Raw genomic sequence first — 23458 nt, 5'->3', positions numbered from 1 at the left:
ATTGATGACATGAACTCTGTCATGGTCACGTGAAAAAGGCCTCAGTGATATTGACGCATGTTTGTTCTTAAACCAAAAGATCATTTTACAAACATTTGCTGACTTCAGTACCTCATACATTTAATACCTCTAAATCAGGGGTGTCAAACTCAGTTCTTGGAGGGCCACAGTCCTGCAAAGTTTAGCTCCAACACACCTACCTTCAGTTTTCAGGTAATTGGAGACCTTGATTAGCTGGTTCAGGTGTGTTTAATTGGATTTGGAGCTAAACTGCATGGCTGTGGCCCTCCAAGAACTGGGTTTGACACCCCTGCTCTAAATCATTGGGGGGTCCTAAGAGTATGTGACCAGAATACTCATGAAAAAGTTTGTAACTTGTGAAATCATGCTGCAGTTTTATAGTGGGACTGTAACTTTACTAGGGGTGACCCCGAATAGTCGACGATTCGATGCTTCGATAGGAGGAGCCTGATTCGACTCCCAATCTCATAGTCGAATATTCACGTTATGATCGTGCCATTTTGGCTATATGGGGTGCTCAAATGTCTGATTTCACATAGAACTACCGGTTTTCTCCCAATAAGTTATTATACAGCCTATTAAGATGTACATTATGCTGTAAATAAGAATCTGAAAAGAAATAAGCTTTATATAAATATTTTAACGTGCGTGAATAAATCCAATCACCCCTATAGATTTAAGTTTCACTTTCCATAACCCATGACGACAGAGGAGCATCTTGGCGGCAGGGATTTAAATCTTTAAAAAGACTCAAATTGACACAGGCAAAGTGAAAGTCTGGATCTTTTTCGATCAGGTAGGGTACAAGTGGTTTCAAAACATTTCAGCTGGTTTATATATATATCGTGTATTTATCTCGTATAAGATGCATTTGGTTGAGTTGCGGTAAAGCGCTTCATTGGCTACGTTTACATGCACAATTTTTGGTTCAGTCGGACTGAATTCATTCTGATTGATGAATCTGAATGTACTGTTTACATGAACGCTAAATAAAGTGATCGGGTTGATGTGCGCGTTTATGTCACATAACATACATCTCGTCAGCGCGAGCAGTACAAACAACAATGCAGAATATTAATAACTATGACTGGGATTGTCATATACATAACATTATAACGAGAACACTATTATAATAAAACGCTGTGAATTTTTAGTGTTTTGTTGCCGTGTTTCTGCACGTTGTTGCGTGAAAAACGCGTCCACAGCAAGAGTTCATTCAGAGCCGCACAGACGTTCATGCATTCGGGGCATTTTGTGCAGATAGCCCATAAGTCGTAATATTAACGTTTGTTTATTTATTTGGATCCCATTAGCTATGCCCTCAAGCATTGCTAGTCTTCCTGGGGTCCCCACAACACTTAACATTCATACATTATTACATGCATTAAAGAAATAAAGAAAAAAAGAAAAAGTTAAATATATTCTCCACAATGCAAAACATCTCTATAAATATATCTTCCACTTTTTTAATATCTAAAACCTACTATATAAAAAAAAAACATATTGCTCATTCAATTAATTCCTATACCTCAACCTCCTATAAGTACAAAATTCCAAGGTGTGCCTTTACCTGCCTTTTAAAATAAATTTTTCGTGTTATCCTAATTAATGACACTGGTAAGAGATTCCATGATTTCATCGCCCTAAATGTTACTGTACGTTTAAGAAAATTAGTTAGCAAAAGGCAGTAGAAATCTACCCTCTGTTGCTCCTCTAGTAAACGTATTCATGTGACTGAACATTACCTAACATGCATAACATTACATAACATACAACGTTATGTTGTATAAATAACGAAGTGTATTCTATATGAGATAAATAAGTTAAATCCCATTGATTAAAAACCTGCTATCAAATGCTTCATTCTACTGGTCATCTTCAGCGCAGCTCAAAACAGAAATCCAGAACATTAATAAATGTCATATACATAACGTTATAATGAGAGCACTATTGTAAAAAATATTGTGAATCCTTAGGGTTTTGCTGACATTTAATGTTAACTTTTAATCAAAACATAAAACATTATTTTTGTATCTGTGAGGCGTCCGTTACACATTTTCCCTGTGTGTTAACGTCAATAATTATGACTGTCCAATGTCTGACTTGACTCTTCTTAATGTATTTTACCCTCGCCCCCAAACTTGGTTCAACTATCAGTCGACTATCGACGATTCGAAAATTCCGATTCGACTATAAAAGTCCTTAGTTGGGGACACCCTTAAACTTTACAGACATTTAACCAGTTATTCCATCTTTTGAGCTGCAATGCGTTGTGAGCGTGAGAGACCCAATGAAAAAAAACTGTTGTAATTGACCGCTCGCAAAGACCTGTCCTCCTTAGTTACTGTTGCCATCCCTGACAAACAATGCCGCTCTCACACTACAAATCACGTTCTCACACAGTGAAAAATACATCGCAGAGCAAAGAGGAAAATGACAAAACGCAGACAGACAAGACTTTACTTCTGATATGAAATAAGGTCTCAAAGACTCACAGCTTTCAAATTGTCTTTTTAAAGAAATTCAAACAATAAATACTGTTTTGTGGCTCTTTAATGTCCCGTGACAGATCACTGTATTGCCTCAGTTCAAATACATGAGCCGATTGTCTTTTCATACGTAAAGCACGAAATGAACATGAATAAACATCAGAAAGTATTTTATTTCAAATGCGGAACACACCATTTTTTCAAGTTTAAGTCCACGAGTTCTACTGTCTTGTCTGATTTGTGGTTAAGGCTAGAAGGGATACAGCTGCGGCCAACAATATAACTTGAAACCTATGAAAATGGTTTAAAAAGCACATGGCACTATAGTTTCATCACCTCACTTTTTGCCGTAAAGCACCTGTCATAGTTTGACGAGTGGGAAGATGACATTGTGACGTGAGGTTCGCTGCATTGAAAACAGTATGCATATGCATATGCATATATAGGTCTCGATCAGGGTGAAGTTCACGGGATTTTGTCCACAGAATAAGAGCACACATTTTAACATTTTATGTAACACTCAGTATTTTAACTTAAGCACTGCAAGCCATGCATACAGCGCTGGACATGACAGATTTTCTTTTATGCAAAACAAGTACTTTAACGCTATAAAACCGACGGGAGCGCCCGCGCTCCACTTTGCGTGTCTTTAAGTCAATAGAAACCGAAACCAAAAGGGTAGCGCAATAATTCTTTTTGCATTCAAAATCAGAGACGTTACACAGTCAGATCAAGTCTACAACATGCTCCTGTTGCGTTGTTTTCACCCTCTAACAAGTCTGCACAAATTGCATAAAATGCGTATACAACAAAATACACAAAAAAAAACATTGCACGTCTTTGCACACATGTTCTATAGATCTGAGGTTGCTAGATACCTTTTACTACGTCTACTATGACGTAATCACGTTCTGTGCACTGACCCCAAGGTGTGTCACATGTGGTGACGTCACAAGCCGCGACATTTGACTTTCATTTGCTGTATGTATATACTACTGCTGCTGCTGCGTTCTATTCATCACTCTTATTTATTTATCATTGCAATCTGTTGCTTTTTTTTCTTTTTCACACATGCACACAAATGCACCTTTACAAATGCAAGCACAATCACACACTCGCGTGCATAATGTTACGACTGCATGAAAACATAAGTACATGGACGCAGAAGTTTTGGAGCTACTAACGTTACTCGCGTGCGACGACGAGGAACTCTCCGACTGCACATCTGCTCCAGAATCTGTTTCTAGTGGGGTTTATTTTTGTTTTATGTATTTGTTTTGTTTTGTTTTTACACAAGAATAACTGAGATGTTCTTTATGTATTTATTTTTCAATCAACATCGCTCTCAAAAGCAAAATGTTATTTTTTTTTATCCCACAAATTCAAATGCACTCCATTCATCTGTGAGGCATGCCACATACCCCTCTGCATTATTCTAGTCAGGAATTGTCACAAGTGTTATCACAGCCTTTCTGCATTTTTAGTTATGATAAATTACAGATTTTAGAGTAGTGTAACTGATTATTTTACATTATCTTTTGTAGTTGTTCAATATTGCTCTCAAAAGCAATATATTATCGGTTTGACTTCACAACGCACGTTTATAAAAATGAGTGTATCTCTCTAACGAATTTATGTAATCAGTCCAAATCAATTGTATGTAGTTTCAAAGTGTTTTATGCAAGTTTTTTACATTGACAAGTTTGAGGTTTGACATTTGTGATATTTCTGTATTTAGTAAAATATGTTGAAAAAAAATTCATATTTTTGTTGGTTTATTGCACTTTTGAGCTATGTATCTAGTAGTTATGGATTTCTTACATACACAGCCTTCAAATTGGAGGTGTAAGGATTAGAGGTTGACCGATTAGTGGATTTTACCGATACCGATAGCTAGGTTGGACCACACTGGCCAATACCGATTAATCAACCGATAGTTTTCAAAATGGATACTGAAAGAGAGCTAGTGCTTTACTATTTAAAAAAAAAAAGTGTACTGAACCATACTTTGTAAATGAATAAATATATTAATATTATTTACTATATTGATCATTAAAGTTATTTCATAGTTTGCTAATGTTAAAAGAAGAAACTTTTTAAAATTTAAAAATGTAGCCTATTAGTAGCCAATAGTGAATGTTGAAATGAACACACTCTAACAAGGAACAATATTTCTACAGTTTTCATTAATGCTACGAATGGACTCTTATTGTTAAGTGTTACCATTTAATTTCAACAGTCATGCTTAAAGATGGCCATCTTTAAATACCTACGCAAGGCCATAGCATTAAAATTACATACATATGGATATTGTATGTGTACTCGCACACTTTATTTGCTTCTATTTTTTAACACTTGATAATTATCTAATCAAAAAAAAAAAAAATCAACAAAAAAGTTAGTCACACAAAAAGCGCAGCGCTGCGTCTAGGAGAACTCAGAGGTATCCCACACACACACCAGACGCTTTGCATTCAAATCAAGTGGCGGTCTAAAATTTATTTAATAACCAAACGGACATAAGTTTGCTTCAAGAATGAACATTGTGGCATAAATGAGTTTGAAGTTCGGTGTTTAAAAAACCAAAAAAAAACGGAGCAAGTGGAAAGAGAAAGCGCGATCTGTATTACAGCTCTCTAAATGAAGGATACAGACTTTATTAGAGTCACAGAAAGACATTATGTAAGTCATTATGTACATTCACAACGATTTGGGACAAATATAATGTAATGTAATTTAATAGAAAACTATGTGAATGGCGCTCTGTTCCGCGGCAGGATTTTCTGTCGCCTGTATTTAAATGAGAGTCTGGAGTTTCCCGCTCTGTGCAGCGCGCAGTGTCACGTGTCAAAATAACACGTACTGTCAATGATTTCTGCCTCTATTAGAGGCCGTTCTCGCACTGTATAATGCCAGCGGACCCTTCTCAGCCACTCCAGCAACGGTTGCAAACCGGAAAACTATCGGCATGGATTTTTGCCGATAACAGATAGTTGTGGCAATCAACTATCGGTGCCGATTAATCGGCAAAACCGATGAATCGGTCGACCTCTAGTAAGGATTGTATTGATATATGGCATTTGAAAATACTCAAAAGAATGACAGCACAGCATGTAAAAATATAAAGATATACTCTGGCGGAATTGTTCTATGGCAGGTCTTAAAGGGTTAAAGGAATTTCTTAGCTTATTACTGTTTCTGTGGCAGCCAACAATAGCACAGCTTAACCCTCCGCTCATTTTTATATTTAGTTACATTGAAAAGTTTCAATTCATTCGATCTGTTTTAACATGGATTTCTATGGAGACTGACCGTAGCTGTCGGGCAAGATGGTGGATAGCAGCGACGGCACATAATATCCGCGTTCTGATTGGTCACATCACCTGTCAGCCAAGCTCTTTGCGAACGGTCAATTGGTTTTCTTGCGTCATGGCCCATTTTCACATTTTGTTTGAGCAAACAAATTGCCTGGTGCTGGTATCTGGCCTTGTCGTGCCTGGTCAGGACACGGTTATTAGTCCTTGATAGGCATGCAGTTTCCATTGGTCCAGTCATCTCCGTTATTACATAATCATCAGGGTATTTGTTTGAGAAAACCTGTGGCTATCGATGCAGACGTTCTGTCTCACCAAGGATGTTCACATGAATTACGCTCCGAGCCACATCCCTATTCTCAAATTCAAATGTCACCTCACACCGACTGTGTGGAATCAATGAAAACACTAATTCAACGTAACCAATTGTTTTTGGTGATGGAAAAAATATATAATTGGTGTTCTGTAAAGAATTGGTGGAGAATTTAATGGTAGAAAAGGTATTTTTACATGTTTTGATCCGCGATGAGAAAGCTCTCTTCTGCTTATGTTGAACAGTGGCAGAGAACAATGAATTAAGAGTGAGATTGCAGGATAGTGCCCAGCTCTGTGGGAGTCATACAGACAGCCATCCGTCGATAATGTTTTATCAAAGCCTTGAGCTGATGCCGTCATTTCTTGAATAATGATGTCTGTAAATGTCATTATTCTCCAGGTGGTCGGCTGAAAGGAAGTCAATAACCGATCACTCAGCCTAAGCACAAACTCTGTGAGCAGACACATGCCACCAGAGCGCTGCCTACACGCTGAAACCAATCAATCACTGCAGCACATGGCGTTGACTATTGGCAGAACCTGGGCTTGATGTCTTTGGATATTATGTGGATGGAATGTGTGGTGGAACGCTTTCAGTACTGACACTTTTTCATACTACGTCAAGAATGTTTGGACAGCATGATTAAATAACTGATATAGAATAGAACAATTAATGATGGTATTTAGTGTGTCAACACAGGTTTAATGGCTGTGTATGTATGGAAATGCCTTTGGTAGCTACATCACCTAAATATCGGGGTTATATTATTATTATATTATTTTCTTTGATCTGTTGAGGTTAGAGTTCATTGTACCACACTGAAGACATTCAGCGCCGTTGCACTATGGGCGTCCCGAGTTCAAATCCCGACTCGAAGACCTTTCCCAATCCCACCCCTCTCTCTTTCTCTTTGCTGCCTGTCAGCTCTGATCTTTCCTATCATAATAAAGGCAAAAATAAATCTTTTTTTTAAGACAGTTTTTTTTCTGTACCAGTGGACACATAGGGCCTGTTTACACCTGGTCACTTAATGCGTTTTCTGTGATCGGATGGCTATCTGATCGTGAAAAGACCAGGTGTAAATGGCCTTCGAAATGCTTTCAAGATGGATTTAAATCCGATCGCTCAAACCACTTCAGGAGGTGGTCTGGGGTAGGCATGGGCCGGTATTAGATTCTGACGGTATGATAACCTTAGATAAAAATATCACGGTTTCACGGTATCACGGTATTGCGATTTTATAGCTCTAAAATATGTTATTTTTAAATGTCTGGGTAAAAAACGTTTTTTCCACTGAACACAATACATTTTTTTTTTTTTTAAGAAACACATAGAACATTTTGGAATGGTAAACATGTCAGGCTAAATAATTAATATAAATAATTGAATTCTTGTTAATTAAATTACGTGCAGTCACTTAAGTGAGCCTAAACCTGCAGCTCAACAATAATCAGAACATAAATAATTTTCTGCAAAAAAAAAAAATAAATAAAAATCCTTCTAAATTAAAAAAACATTGAAAATGCAGTCACTTAACCTAAACCTATAGCTCAGTAATCAAAAGCATAAATCAAAACAATTTCTGTAAAAATTAAAAAAAAAAATGCAGTCATTAAACCTGCAGCTCAACAAGGTTTTTGGAGATATGCTCACTTTCTACACATTCATCTTTCAGTCCAAGTTATGAGCGGTGAGGTACAAAGATGTGTGCACATACACATAAGGAGAGGGTGCGATTGTGTCTCACACACACACACGGTCTCTCTCCGTATAATACTCAAACAGTGGCAAAGACACCTGAGCCAGCAGTTTGTTTCTTTTTTAAATGACGTGATTTTGAACAGATGTAAACAATGGCAGGAGGCTTAAAATTATAGACGTGATACCAGCTAAATTTATTGTACCAAATCGCAGAAACGTAGTACTTTAGTCTGCTATTCCCCGCTCTGTGAAGTAATGTGAGGGAGGAAACTAGTTGACGTTAGCTAGTTAATTAGGTATGTTATTTGCCTCGGTAGCAAGCAAAATAGTATTTATTTCAACACTGAAACAACCGGCGAATGGGTCTCTGTCTTGATTGAGGGTGAAAGAGGGAGAAATGAAGACGACACAGATATATCGTTTGTGTACGACCTGGAAGTATTTATTTAGCGATCAGCGCCAAAACGGCATCTGTATGGAACATCATTGTGTACGGAACATGATTGGTCTACGTTACCCGAGAAATTCCCATACAGCAGACTCCGCCTTTTTCGACAGGGGAAAAAGTTCCAGGGATTCACCTCATGCGGCCATCATCCTACACACAGGTGACTCTCACTGACCGCTGTCCGGAGGGGGAGGGGTCGTGTGACTCGTTACGCTCTTTTCATTGCTCACAACTGAGGGAGTCCTGCACTTTCCGTCTTTGACGACACCTAAAAAAACGGCGCATACCGCAGGAACGGTATAACAGAAAATTTTAGTGGTTTTGAAACTGTGAATTTTCCAAACCGCGGTATACCTTGAAAAACCGGTTATCGTCCCATGCCTAGTCTGGGGCGCATTTCAGACGAAACTGGACAAGTGTAAATGCATCTGCTTGTTGAATATATGAAACATGCTATAGTCATATATGACAACACTAATGAGTAGCTGAGTATCTCCTCAGCAAGCCGATGCGCAAACTGACGCAAATGAAACAAAGTAAGTCACAGACTCTCAACACATAATCATATTCATTAAAAGTAGTAAGACTAACTTAACTTTACAGTGCTGATGCTGCTCTTTCTCTTGTTGTGCTCTTTGATCTTGAAATAAACTTATGATGAATAAAATACACTGCATATGTCACTTTTGTTGAGTTGAACTCTGTTGAATTTGCATATTACATGGGAATTGAAAATCTGTTTTGTATCCGTTTTGCAGAGACACATTTACGTGGCCAGGTGTAAACAGGCCCATAAGGTAATGCTTTTTTGTGTGTCAGGTGATGTTTCTTCCACAACGCATGGAAGTAAAACCTAAAATGTGCATCAGTGAAACAGACAGTTTAAACTTCTTATTAGTGTTGGATTTTACTAATTGACTTTTGGAGTCATTTAAAAAGTTTGTTCAACCAAAAATGCTCTTTTTTTCTAATTTAACAATAAGACTTGCGAAACAACATAAATGTATATTTTTAAAAATATTCTTTCATAATTTTTGCCCCTCTATTGAATAACATTATTATGAGTAAATGATGACAGAATTTTGAGGCAAACTAGTCCTTTAAAAATCTCTGGTTGGCCATTAATGGAATGGGAATAGATGCAAAGTGCAGTTTAGAGTACGGCATGTTGTTTTTGTATCAATCAATCACAACAGCATAATTGTGATTGTGTGAATTAATTGTGCAGTCCTAACACATACTTTGTCTCCAGCACAAATAAGAGTTGTGAAGACATGGATTAGAATGAGCTCCAGTTTCATTATTTTTGCACATTCCTGATGCAGAATTTACTAGAGTGATGTGTGGTGTTTTGTGAAACTGAGCTGTTTTGAAATTTTGTGGTATGAAATGTTAATAGCTTTGGCAGCTTTCCCTTAAAATGTTTTTTAAGTGCTTTTCATTTTTCGGACTCTCTCAGCAGTAAGAGATTTCTAAGTTACATAATGTGTGTTCACAAAAAGTTTGATAGAGTGTAACTTCAGCTCGATTTCAGCTGTGTTGATTAAAGCTGGCCTTTTCACTGTTCTTTTCACCCACTAGGATGGGTGAAACCAGCAGTGTGGTGACAGCTAGCGTGACATACTGTTGAGACAGAGTTGAGAGGGGTAACTAAGTGGTGCTGACAGCCCTGGCTTCACAATCCACATATGACAGGTTCTAGCTTTACCCTCCTGAGCTGGCGAAAGAGTCCTGGGGCATAACAGAAGCATGTTTTTGACAAAGGTCATTACACTCAGATGGCACTCAGATTCTGCTACTTGAAATAGATTTTATACTTGTATTAGCTACACTGATTTAACTCTAAAAATTCAGGAGTAAGTTTTGGATTCTAGTAGTGGGTGGCAGCAAAGCATAGTACGATTATATTTTTTTATACAGGAAACATTTTACAAATCAGCCTGTGTGCGATCAACCTGTTAAACCAGTTTTGGATACTATCAAATATCTAGAAAATAGGTCTTGTTATAAGAATTGTTTATAGGGAAGTACCATTTAAAGCTGCAGAGCTGTTATGCAAGACCTGACAAAGAAACGCGCAATGTAAAAACGCCAACCTCGTCCATTATGATAAAACCACAGCTTCTCTTTACTCCCACATTTTAGAAGTACTTGATGCTTTTCCTCCATTAATGCCAAATCCATTGGCTCACATACTCTTTTGCACTCATACTTCATTCTTTCATAATAAATTTGTCATCAGTTTAGTCCATCCAATAATGTTTTTCCCTGTAGAGAGCAATTGCTTTCTACAAACAAGCAATTGGCAAGAGAAGCCTAAAATGTATGTTAAAAATCACATTCGCCTTAAAGGTGTAGAAGTCTCTCTCAAATATCAAACCTCCATAAACACATTTTGCTTTAAAGCCTATATTCTGCTGATTAAAATGTGACAAATCAAGCCACTGATCAGTAGCACACTGCAAATGCATTTTATGTGAAAGCACAATGGCGCATGCACTGTTTATGTACTGCAAATTTGTAAACCAGGTGTAAGAACTCCAGAATTTCACTTACAGGGGCAAATGACATTGAGAAAAAACTCTCAAAATGATTTGCCATGTGTGGGCATGGTTTAAGATGGATTGACAAGCACTCAAGATGTTCAAATCCAGAAGTCATTGGCAGTTTTTAACATGCCTGTCCGTGTGCATTCATCTAAATTGAATCGTAAGAGGTGTCACCCACGCGGCTCTGTTGACAGAACAGAACCACTGCAGAGGGATGAATCACTCATTCTTTCATTGTTTCGTGACCAGCTGCACTCTGGGTAAGGTACGGTGGTGGAGGGGGGTTGGTTAGACTCCACATGGTGAGCAGCAACACTGTAATACATCTAGTGCATCTCTGCTTCCCTCCCTGCCTGTCTATATGAAATGGGAGGGTTTGCAGTGTGAGTGGGCAAAGTCGTGACAGTCGTCTCTGCCGTGAGGAAGAGAACTGAAACACTCGTAGGAGTGCAGCTGCCCACACACATTCATATAAACCTGCGTACGTCCACGACTGTACAACCTGCATACCTCAACAGTCACCCACATCTCCATAGCAGGTGTCCAAGGAGATGGGCACGCAACGGTTCATTCTGTAACACCGCATGCGTGTCTGTTGTGGGTATACTTGCATGTAGGCCAAATATCAGTACAAAAATTATGTAATTCGCTCTTTATAGTAATGTAAATCGATCCAGCACAAATGTTAGCATATTATTAATTTATACCATTTAGACTTTATGTAACAAACTTTGTAACACTGTGGCATCTTGGTTGGTCCTGCACCTTTAGTTTCACTTGTCTGAATATGGATCTGTGGCATAACTACCAGCAGTGTAGGGAGGACACTCACTGTTCTGCGTTTTCATGAATATTCTTCATATTTATGATGGTCTCATGCACTTTCTGTCTCACCTACAATGCCCACCGTTTTCTTATTCTTAGTAAAAGACATTTATTAGTCTAAGTCTAATACCTCACTCAACTAAAGCTATCAAAATGACTCATTTTAGACAATGAGTTACACTGTCCTATAGCCATCTGAATGTGATTATAAGTAACTGGCTCCAAATCTCCAAAGAAGCATGAACTTCCTCTTAGTAAGTACCATGCTTTGACAGTAGAACATGATTGGGACATATAGTAGCAATATCTTTGGGACATATATTAGCAAAGATATTGCTACTATATTTGAGCTATGTGGAAATAACTTTAGGTTTTCCATGTTGCCTTGCTGTAATAAGCAATAGTTTTTTATACCTGAAAATGCAAGTGATGCAGATATGGTTGAGCTTTTATGTCGTGCTGAATTCCTATGATGGAGAATGTCTGATTAAAGTCAAGGTTGAGAAACGTAAATGAAAATAAGGCATCACTGGGCAATTCCCAGAATCAACAAATGAGGCATGGCTGTCTTGTTACGCAAGCTTTAGGACATCTATTGGCGTCACATACAACGATGCCATTGCTTCCTGAACATTTATTTTGATTACTTTAGTGGGCACTTTTATCCAGAGGGACTTACAAATTAGAAAAGATTCAAGCAATTTGTCAGAAGGGCCAGCAATAGTCATAGTACACAATTCTGAGTTTTAAGTGTAAGCTAGGTTAGTACACAAGAGCAGAGGAGAAATGCACAAGAGAAAGGAGTTGGGGTTTTTTTTGTTTTGTTTTTGTTTTAGCAACTGACTTTTTTTATTATTGTGGATTAGTTAAGTGCTTGCGGAGGAGGTATGTCTTCATCCATTTCTTGAATGCTGTGATGGTCTCAGCAGATCGAGTGGAGGTTGGCAGCATAAGTTGCAGTTGCTGAAGTCGTCCTGTTGCAGTTCATACATTAGTATCACATATGCATTTTTTAAGCTGTGGCACAAGTTTTTTTCATCTATAGTGTCTGTTGTTTTACTGTTTTTGTTCCTGTTCTGTAAACCTTTTTGAGAGTAATTGAAGACACTGGCCTAATAGCATTTGGATTTCTGTTTGGAATATCTGAAGTCCCATTCACACGTGCAGCGACAAAGCGATCTTATAAAATCTTATAAGAGCTTGTTACTTCCTGCAATGTAAGCGTCAGTGACCTCTGGTCGATTGTGTGTGTGTGTGTGTGTGTGTGTGTGGACATCGCAACCTTTTGGGGGAAACAACCAATATGAGAGAAGGACAAGCTTGCTATTAATAGACATTATAGGTCACACAAAATTAATACTCAGTGCTCTGATAGTGGTCATAACGTGACCATGTAGTCTGAAGAAACATGGATTCAATAACGGTTTGCACGTAGCCTTAATATTCGGTTTTCCATTTCAGTGATATATTTTCAAGGTTAGTTCAGTGAGTGTAAAGAGCATTTGTGTGGAAATTCCGTTCAGTGCATAGAATACAAGGAAACTGCTCCAGTGGAAAACTAGATTATGTATGGTAAACCTATGACTGAATGAGAATGGTGTGATGTGAAGACTATTAGAGTCAAAGAGCTTGCGGCTGTCAGCTAAGGAAACATCTACATTTTTTATTTTTTTGAGTAGTACATGTGACAGCTTCAGGTTGGAGCATGTGTCCTTTTGAGGGGAGTATAAATAGATCACTGATGCTGTAAAGCAGGGGTGTCTAGTCCTGCTCCTGGAGGGCCAAATGCTAGATTTTAGGGCTGGGACAATAAATCGTTGCAGAATCAATTCCTGGATTGATTCTGATATTTTCAGAATGCATCGCGATTCCTCTGGAATCGATTCTGAGCTTAGAACAGCAGATGGCACTGCATGCCTTAGAAACAGCCATACTCTGCTTGTTTCCAAATCCTTACACACATTTGAACCTAAAATAATCATTCATAAAATTCTAAAAGGTTGAAGCAATTTACAAGGTTCTTCACAGTGGGCTGTGTTTACATTAATCTTGCATCATAAAAGCATTCTGAGCTGAGGTGAAATTACATGACTCGGCCGAATGCACAAGCGCTTTTCAGCGCTCTTCTTCATGAGCATTTGAGTGTGCAGACAAAAACTAGAGTAGAGCACCATCTGCTGTTAAAATCTAAGCTCAGAATTGATTAAAGAGGAATCGTGCTGCATTCGGAAAATAGAATCAATCCATGAATCAATTCTGCAACGATTTATCATCCCAGCCCTACTAGATTTTAGCTCCAACCATCTCCAACACACTTGTCTAAACTTTGCTGGACAGTGGCCCACCTGTACAGGTTTGGACACCCCTGCTCTAAAGCCTTAAAGGGATACTCCACCCCAAAATGCAAATTTGGTCATTAATCACTTACCCCCATGTCGTTCCAAACCCGTAAAAGCTTCGTTCATCCTCGAAACTCAACTCAATTTAAGATATTTTGGATGAAAACCGGGAGGCTTGTGACTTACCCATTGAAAGTAACACATGGATATGTATTGTACGTTTATTTACGCTTTTGATTTGAACAGAAATAGCGTATCCATGTGTTACTGATGACGGAGAATTGCATACGAACTTTGCGTCCATCGGATGCTTTTCAAAATGGCGCTACGCTGACACAGAGGAGACGAATAATAATGAATAAATGTTGTTATTTTTATTTTCTTTGCGTACAAAAAGTATTCTCGTCGCTTCATAAAATTCAGATTGAACCACTGATGGCAGATAGACTATTTTGACTATAAACTATAAAGGTTCAAAAGTATAAAGTTTTTTTATACTTTTCTGTGCCTTGGCAGTCAATGGGACAGTCACAAGTCTCCCGGTTTTCATCCAAAATATCTTAAATTGTGTTCCGAGGATGAACGAAGCTTTTACGGGTTTGGAACGACATGGGGGTAAGTGATTAATGACAACATTTTCATTTTGGGGTGGAGTATCCCTTTAAAGTGCCCCTATTATGGATTTTTGAAAATTACCTTTCATGCAGTGTGAAACACAGCTTTAAGTGATATAGAATTATTGTCTCTCAAAAGAAAGAGACGACTCTGAATCATTGAAACGAGTCGTTTTTAAAATTAATCCCAAACCGTTTCATGTTGACATCAACATGAAACATTAGCATATTGCCAGCTCATTCATTCTTAGCCACTAGGTGGTGCTTTTGGAGCGTTAAAAGCTCACAAACACTGCTTTAAATGAAATCGACCAATCACCGCAGATTAGCGTCACGCAAAGGAGGGGTTTGGAAAAATGAATCGTTGAGCGAATCATTTGGGAGTCATTGAGCAAATAAGGCAAAAATAAATGCATATTATAAGAAAATGAAAGAGTTTTTTGACCTTGCATGCATGCCAGCCTGTTGTTAGGGACTCCCAAAACCAAAATATGAACCTTTCATAACCCATAATAGGGGCACTTTTTTGTAACCTATGTAGGGCTGTGACGGTGGCCGTTGGTTTTACCAACGCGGTGGTAATGGACCACCTACCGGCGGTGACGCAGTGTGTGTATTAGTGATGCGCAGATGAGCTAAAATGTCACCCGAATCCGCAGCTTCAAATAAATTATTCACCCACCAACCGCCCGCAGCTATATTTTTGTCTGATTTAGATAACCACAACCGACCCGCACCCGATCATCATACGGTCATGAAAAACTGGAAAAGTCATGGAATTTTAAAACAGCCATTTTCAGGCCTGGAAAGTTTTGGAAAAGTCATGTTTCACAATTCTGTACAATAGAATTATGTTTAATCAGGTCCTGAATTTCAGTGCGGTATTGCGCATATATCACATTACTCATTCCCGCAGCTTTCGACTTTAAAATGAGGGAAATTCCTGCAAAACATTTATTCAATATAGCGTGTAGGTTAGATAAGTAAATAAATTCACACAAACCATCAGATCAAATCAGTCATTTGAAAACCGTGTGAGTGATTCAGCTGTTCCGGGTCTTCTCTCTTTGACCTTCTCTTCACATCGGTGCATCTAGAGCTGAACACTGCGATACAAAATTAGCTCACGTTTTGGTACAGTTGACAGAATTGTCAGTTGCCTGATTGTTGCACCATCACAAAAATGTATTATTTGCACATCTTTTTAAGCCTTTCGGTACTCGCGCGCTCCAGAGGCACTTTTCTGTGTGCTCACATTGTCACATCCAAAGCGAGCTCTGCAAGTACCAAATTGAGCAAAGCTTGTTGCACTTAAGTGGCCAAATACACACAAAATGACGTCAAAATTGTCGTCCTGGCGAGTATCCTCATAAGCACTGTCGGTTTTGTCTTAAGTTAATGTAAACGGTTGCGAATGAAAACGCATGTGTATCAGTATTGGATCTGTGAAATAGGTCTTGTGACAGCAGCCTAATAAAGTTGTGCCATCTGTCATTAATGTTAGTCAAACAACAAAAGACAGAGAAAATCCCTCACTGCTCTTGACTAAATAATGTTTTGTTGAATAACTTTAATATGTTAATTTACAGTTTATTCAATATCTGTAGCCTATTTAACACACGTTCATATTTTAGAAAATGTAGTTTAATATTTGCATCATTAATGATTTATCTTATCCACCCTCGACCCACCCGCAAATAATCAGAATGCATTTTTTTATTACCCGACCCGCAAATTATCCGCAGTGCCCGTGGATATAACTGCCATCCGCGCATCACTAGTGTGTATAAACTTTGAAACAAGAAATAAATATATGCGGGCATGGCTCAAACATCTATTAACAAACGTACGTGTTTATTTTAGCACTTCCTTCGGTGAACACCGCAACACGCAACCTGCAAAATACTAGGCTATCAAAGAAATAAGTTAAATAAGAAAGTAGCCTAAATAATTCGTAACAACTTTAGTCACATGCTGGAAAATCTGCGTTGGCCTGACAACAATTAGAATGTAAACACTAATGCTTAAGCCTACCTTTGGCTTTTATATAGGCTAATATTAGATTTAAAATTCTTTGACAGAAAAACAAACATGTTGATATTGTCCAGTTTAAGGGAGGACCTCACTGGTGTTACGATGTTTCCAGCCGCGCTGAACGCGTTCAGATGGTGTGCTTGTTGCACAAATGCATTTTAAGCAACCGTGGCCAGGTATCTTGCCTCATTATTCCACCACCAAGCACGTCTTCGCTGGCCTCCTCTCACAAATAGCAAATGGAAACAGAGATATGAAGTGCTCGCCCGTTTAACACTTAACGCGCCGCACCGCAACAGCTAAAGTCTGTCTACACTGGACGCGACAAAGCTACCGTTAAAAATCATTTGAACTTTGTGTCAGCATGTCATAAATAAAATGAGGCATCAGTTTACTGTCGGGGATTTGTCTTGCCACAACGCATCCAATCTAGACAGCATCATTAGCTGCGTTTACATGGACCCTAATAATCCGATCGTAATAGGACTAGAAGCACAATCAGAATAAAAAAAGTTACATGTAAACACGTCAATCGGATTGTAAGGGGTGGTTGTCGCCTAATTAGGACCCAAAGTAGATAAATATCAAGTGTGCTTTTTAAAACAATATGCGACAACAGCGGGAAACTCAGTATATTCATGCAGTGTGCGCGTGTGAAAAGATGAAATCCGATCAGAAGCTTGTGACATATAAACGCTCACATCAACCCGATCACTTTATTTAGCGTTCATGTAAACACTGCGTTCGGATTCGTCAATCAGAATGAATTAATTCCGATGGAAGTAAAATTGTCCATGTAAAGTATCTACTGATTATAATGTATTGTGTTCTGGTATTTTGTCATGCCGCGCATCGCCTCTCGCGTCCACTGTAGACACGGTGATAATGAAATGCCATGGCGTTTGAGGTAATTTGTGAATTAACAGTCTAAATAAAACAATTTACAGCTGAATGGTATATGCTATAAATACAGAATTCTATTGCAACTGTTACTATTATTGCACTTGTATACAAAACTTTGTATTTTATGCTTGTTATAGAGTGTGTGACGTCACACGCATTACTGCCGGTGGCAATCAACCATCACCGTGGTGACGCGGTTGTTATGGCGACAATCACAGCCCTAAACCTATGCACTTTATCCCCATGTTCACTCCTTATACTGTATCTGATGTGGAAGTCCCTCTATTCAGTTAAATCCAGTTTTGTTTTTAATAGAGCCATTGTCTGTTTGCTTACTCCTAGAATGTAAAAGCACATTGGGTGAACCAGTCTGAAAAATACTGTGTGTGTGAGGTTTTTGCTACAGTATCATGCTCTATGATGCCATTGTTGTCAGATTTTATTGCTATTGTCTATTATTGAAACATGCTTGATTTGTCTCTTCACATTGTAGAGAAGAGTTGTACTTTTATGCCTGTACTGTAATTGCTTTAAAGGGACTTTGACCAAGCCCTACTTTGTTTGCACCTACATTTATACCTATGTGTTTAACTTCCTGAATGCTTATATTCTGTTCAAGTTTGATTTTATATGAAAATTGATACATACAGTAAATGCCTTCTCAAGGTGTCATCACACCTTCTGTGTCTGTGCAGTAATATTATGAAAATCTTTTCAGGGCTGGTGGATGCCTAAAAATTGTCCATTTGTTAGGGTTTCTGTAAATTTTCCCTTTTACAACAGTGCTTCCTTTATTTCCTTTATCTATTCAGTCATGTTTACTGATAAGTCTGTTATCAGGGGGATAAAGTTAATTCAGGATTTCAGACATTTCAAACACTGTATCTAGCACAATTGCAATGTGCAAAGGTTTTAATGCTGATTTCTACTTCCTGTGCCTCATCTCTTTCCCAGAGTTCACTGGGCCACCCCAAGAGGGGGGTGAGCGGAGATGTTCCCTTGCTCTGAGATACACTAACCCTGACCAAATGAGCTCATCTCTCAATGTTGTATCCCCCCCTCCCCCAACTAATAAATCAGACTCTTAGTCTTAATGATTGTTGATCCATTAACTGTAAACACAGTTTGGTAAAACACTCCAAACTGAAAATAGTTAAAATCTGTTTTCTTCTATTTCAGTTAATAAGAGAAACCTTGTATTCTGCAATTTTGATCAGTTTACTACGCCACCAGCTTTTTTTGTTGTATTGAAGAATGAATTTATTAAAGGGGTCATCGGATGCAAAATTCACTTTACAAGTTGTTTGAACATAAGTGTGTGTACACATCCATCCTATTATGCAGGGTTTCCGCGGGTCCTTAAAGTCTTAAAATGTCTTAAATTTACTTTATCAAATTTAAGGTCATAAAAAGTCTTAAATTGTACAAGAAAGTCTTAATTATGATTTCAAGAGGTCTTAAATTTGGGTACAGACCAGAATCACGATGCAGCTTAATGTGACAATTAAACTTCAAAAAGCTATAAATAAATATGAACGCAGCACGTTTCAAAGTCTGGTGCTGCTTTGTGTTCTGCTGTTACCGCGGAAACCGTTCGAAAGCGCCTCCTGCTGGCAGAGAATGAATGCGCATGTTCAATAAGGCTGTTGTTGTGAGTAGTGTATTCATGCAATACCAGAGGCTGTAGTTTCAGAACCGGATTTCTAGGACCCTATATATATATTTTTTAAATTATTTTATTTATTTTTTGTATGTATGTATTATGTCAGGTCTTCCAGCCAGTTCTATCAAACCTTTACAATTAATCCAGAACATGCAGCAAGATTAATTTTTAATGAGCCAAAAATAATGTAAGAAAGAATGAAGAACATCACACCTCTTTTTATCAATTTGCACTAGCTACCAATAGCTACGACCACTGGCTCTGCACCCCTTTACCTAAATTAATTACTTCAGACTTGTGTGCCTCTAGAAGCTTACGTTCTGCAAGTGAACGTCGCTTTATTGTACCATCCCAAAGAGGCACAAAATCACTTTCACAGACTTTTACATTAACTGTTCCTTCCTGGTGGAATGACCTGCCCAACTCAATCCCAGCAGCTGAGTACTTAGCCATCTTCAAGAATCGGCTAAAAACACATCTCTTCCATCTTTATTTGACCCTCTAACTCTAGCACTCTCTATTCTAATTCTATTCTTTAAAAAAAAACAAAAAAAAACCTTGCTATGTGTACTGCATTAAGCTAACTGAGACTTGTTATAGCACTTGCATACCATTGCTCTTTTGTTGATTTTGATTGCTTCCATTGTCCTCATTTATAAGTCGCTTTGGATAAAAGCATCTGCTAAATGACCAAATATTAGTGGCTCATACTATTTTATAGCACTTGCTATTCAATTCTATATATTATTATTTTTTAAGGAATTATGTAGTTGTTTAATTGTATACACTTAATTATTGTCCTAACCAACTCCTAACCCTAAACATACCCGTTGGTAACCCTCTTGAAATATTTAACCTAATTTATTTCAATATATTCTATATATTCTGGTTTTAAATTCAGTTTTCTTGGAAAGAAAGACTTGTGTCTGTAAGAGACTTCAGTTCATTAGCCACAGCGCTTCACGTCTGATGTATGACAAACTTAAAGTGCAGTAAATGGTAAAACACTTGCGTTACAAATTGGTGTGATTATTAGTACTTCAATAAATGTAAAATAATTTGGATACAAATACTAATTTACAACATCCAGCATCACAATGAACTGTTTTGCACAGCTAAAAAGGCTAAATGGAGATTGCTGACTCCCCCTCAAATGGTTCACGCTAGCTCTTACATTAAAATAAGATGGAAAGATAAAAAATGAATAGTTTCCATGGATCTAGTCTTTGCATCTGTTTGTTTGTTTAATGTTTGAATCAGGTCTCCTCTGTTGGAGTAGATAGCGCTGTCCCAAAAAATAGGGTCCTAGAACTGCAGCCTCCGGTATTGCAGGAACATTAGGTTTTTTGTTCAGACCAATGTGAAAATCGACCCATGTTTTTACCTTGCAAACACGCAGAGCTGTAAATGTGAACTGGTGGGTCAATAAGAAAATTCATTATAAAAATCTAAACAGTAAAATGTGTTTGTATGTTATTTAATTAATATAATAATTTATTGCTAATACTTGTTTAAATTAATGTAATTAATATTTTTGACTCATCCATTTTCTTAAAAAATGGTTTAAAGGCTGAAATGTGAAGTGTATTATTTTATAAAACGTTTTGTTTTCCTGAACACTTATATCTGAACTGTAAATCATGCTTTTTACAGTCATTTTACAGTTTAATAGTTTACCATAGACATTGCCCTACCCTGCTCATATGGTATTAATTTTATTTGTGCAGGTCTTAAAAATGTCTTAAGTCTTAAATTTGAGCTTAAAAATCCTGCAGAAACCCTGATTATGATAAAAATCCACCCAGTGGTTTTTTTTAAAATCCCTATTTTAAAATCCCCTTTCTCAAATCAGGCTGTTCTGAGATTCCTGTCAGAATGACGTAGTTCTGCACAGGCCGCTCCCACGATAATTGATTGACAAGACCGTCTTACCTTAGACCCGCCCTGAGTGAGCTGTGAGCTGTCTGCCATTGTGTCGAAGCATGTAATAATGAATATGGCACTCTTCATTTACTCCCGACATCTGAGCTGCTGAAGACGCAGTGGATTAAGGTTACTTTCGTTTTGAAGGGAATGCGCCAATCCTCAATCTGCCTAAATTTGTCTGTGTTCGTGCAAATCATTCGTGATCCAGCTTCATCTACAGAAGCAGTGTTTCCCACAGGATTTTGTGAGACTGTGGTGGGTGGACCTCGGTCCCTGTAGGGGGGTCCTTGGGCATGTTCAAAATTAAGAGCTCCAACACCGGTTCAATGTGCAAAATAAACAAAGAAAAAAGCTGGTGAAATGACTTGTACTTGAGATTTAAAGGGGACTCAATATTTTAGTTGTGACGTAGTGTCTCAGTCTAAATTACACTCACACTGAATTTGGAAGCCAGACAAATTAGAATATAATGATAACAACAATAATAATAATAATAGTAGTAGTAATTTTATTATTATTCCTATGACAGTAATAGCCATATATTGAAAAGCAGTTGCATTGTAAAATAAATGAAAATACATTTTTCACAGGTATATTATTTTAGCTTACTCTAAAGTGGAGAAATTACAATACTTTTGTCCTAATTTCTACGCTTGCAAGCAAGCCTAAAATGAACCTGCTGCCACATCTGCCATTTTAATCACGATACAAAGAAAATATTCTGGTGATTTGAATTTACCGGCTATAAATATTTGTTTTTCCTGGCCATTAAACTGTTTTTGCAGTTGCTGCTACTACATCAAATAAACGCATTTAGCCTAATAAATAAAAAAAATGCTATTCGAAATTAGAATCAACCACTGCATTTTAATCAATGCAAACAAAGATTCTACACGCATGTAGCATGAGCAGTTTTTTTTTTAAATTTGATTATACCATTTCAACATTTGAAGCAAAAACAGAATGTTCTGAGTGAGTGAAATTATGCTAAAACCTACATAAAACAAAAAAGAATTTCACTCAGGGGGCGCTTATGGAACAGTGATGAGAGAGAAAAAAATGTCATCGAAACTTCTCTGAAGCCAGTTCCCTTCAAAAATACATTAATATAAATCCTCTTTCCAATGTTTATATTTTTCTACCAATAAACAGTGAGCATGCTCTGCCTGTACAGTATTTTCTTTGTGTGTTTGTTAATTTTAGTCCTTGCTTCCAAGAGATAAACCTATGAGCTTTTATTTTGGCTGAAACTGCAGCTGAGCTTTTATTTTGACTGAAAACTCCAGATTGCTGTAATGCAATGTGTTTACGTGGTTCAACGTTCAAAAAACACATTATTGTTGCTCCGCTATTGTTACATTATTGTTGCTCCTCTATGCTCTGCCTTTCTGAAACGCGCTGAGTTTTACAAAGCTCATCGCTCTGAGAAGCAAGGTGTGCTCTGATTGGCCAGCTATCCAGTGCGTTGTGATTGGCCGAATACCTCAAGTGTGTGTTGATAATGTTACACCCCTTACCATGTTGTGTGTGTATATATGCACAAACAGCTTGTAACACTCTAAAGACAAAGGAAAACATGAAATCGCATCATATGACCCCTTTAAATTAATTCAGGTTAAAGCTAAATCATCTGAATAAGACTTGAAATGCTAGATATTTTTATTCTTAATAAGTCCTTTGTTCCTTTCTGACTAAGTTTCTCCACATCCCATTAATCTAAACTCTACTGGTAGTCTTTTGTAGTCCAAAGGATTATTTTGTGCAGGAGTGTGTGATGTGCAGCAGTTTTGCTGGTTAATTCAGTAAGCACTGCTGTATCTTTGTCGCTGCCTTATCTAATGCTCTGCCATGACACTTTAGACAAACGTTCCTGGGTTATCTTGACAGGCAAATGTAAGAGAACCTGTCTTCCGCCACACTAAAATTCATTCATGGTTTATGCAAAGCACGAAGACTAAGACAGTAAAAAAGAGTTCTTGCACAGGAAGAAGATACTGTATGGTATGCATCGAATTTCTTTTCACAAAATGTTTTTATGCATTATTTATTTAACATTTGACCTTTTTTTTTATTTTTATTTTTTATTTTTTTCTGTTAACTAGAATCCATTATACAATCATTTTACTGTTAATCATGTTACATTGTAGTACATTTTACTTGGCCTTTTAATTGTCTGTGATGTTGTCAAATATATGCCACTAAATACCTTAATTTTGACTTTTAGTATGAATCCAGAGGATTAAAGTATATGTTTTGTTTGTTGGTTTCCAAAACCTAGTTCTTTGGGAAATTGTTTAATTCTGTCCTCCAGACTGA

At 37.6% G+C, this 23458-nt stretch overlaps 1 protein-coding gene across 2 annotated transcripts in view; it reads left to right on the top strand.

Moving 5' to 3' along the window:
• ncalda (neurocalcin delta a) overlaps positions 1-23458 on the top strand; it is a 63819-nt gene that overhangs the window by 10985 nt on the left and 29376 nt on the right. The window contains exon 3 of one of the 2 annotated variants that reach the window (XM_058746116.1): positions 9048-9086. The exons of the other annotated variant lie outside the window; for it this stretch is intronic. The gene's annotated coding sequence lies outside the window, so the exon portion shown is untranslated. The remainder of the gene's footprint in view (positions 1-9047; positions 9087-23458) is intronic. 2 annotated transcript variants of the gene reach the window in all.

Source organism: Onychostoma macrolepis, chromosome 16, assembly GCF_012432095.1.
Source record: "Onychostoma macrolepis isolate SWU-2019 chromosome 16, ASM1243209v1, whole genome shotgun sequence".
Classification (NCBI taxonomy): domain Eukaryota; kingdom Metazoa; phylum Chordata; class Actinopteri; order Cypriniformes; family Cyprinidae; genus Onychostoma; species Onychostoma macrolepis.
Note: the sequence above shows the minus strand (reverse complement) of the source record. Positions and strands in the feature narration are given on the sequence as shown.